Source organism: Tenrec ecaudatus, chromosome 3 (assembly GCF_050624435.1).
Source record: "Tenrec ecaudatus isolate mTenEca1 chromosome 3, mTenEca1.hap1, whole genome shotgun sequence".
NCBI lineage: Eukaryota > Metazoa > Chordata > Mammalia > Afrosoricida > Tenrecidae > Tenrec > Tenrec ecaudatus.
In genome coordinates this window covers 205,984,981-205,985,811 of record NC_134532.1, presented here as the reverse complement: position 1 = coordinate 205,985,811, position 831 = coordinate 205,984,981, and positions in this window count along the sequence as shown.

Sequence of the window (831 nt, the reverse complement as noted above, 5' to 3'; positions counted from 1 at the left end):
GGAGAGGTCCTCTCCTCTCATGAAAATCCAGAAGAATTCCCATGTCCCTCAGAAAACCTGCCCTGACAGTGCAGTTCATTCTGTCCCTCCCTTGCTTCTATTGAGAGACGATTCATGACCAGCAGCAAACAATTGGAGAATGTTTCAAGTGACTTACGTTGCCCAGATAAGATTAGGGATATGAGGAACTCTGATGAGATATACCCAACAGTGATTGGATTAGAATAGGTATTTGAAAAAAATATTTAGTTGCCTCCAATATGAAATATGAAAATATTTTATATTTCTCACAAACTCTTGAAACAACACTGGGACCATAAGTGCTGACCACCAAGCTTTATTTTTGCGATTCATTGATAATGGAGCAATGGAAATAGTATATAAAGAGATCGAAACAAAAAACAAAATCAAGCCCACGGCTGCCGAGTCCATGCTGATTCATAGTGACCAATAAAACTGCCCCGCGGGATTCCAAGGCTGGAAATCTTCGTGGAAGCAGACTGCCACATTGTTCTCCTGTGGACTGGCTTGTGTATTTGATCTATCAACCTTTTGATGCATCTCTAAACATTTTATCCACTGTGCCACTAGGTATGACAGTGGCTTAATTTTTTTTTTCATTAAAGTTTGTTGCTCTGTGTCCTCAGGTTAATTCTGACCCATAGCGATTCTATATGATGTAATAGAAGTGACTCATAGAGTGTCCTGGGCTGTAATTCTTGTGGGAGCAACTCAGCTGGTGGATTGGAACCTCTGACTTGTTGCTTAGGAGTGCAATGTTTCACCCTTGCACTCCAGGGCTCCATCTAAAAATGTTTAATACCAGATTAT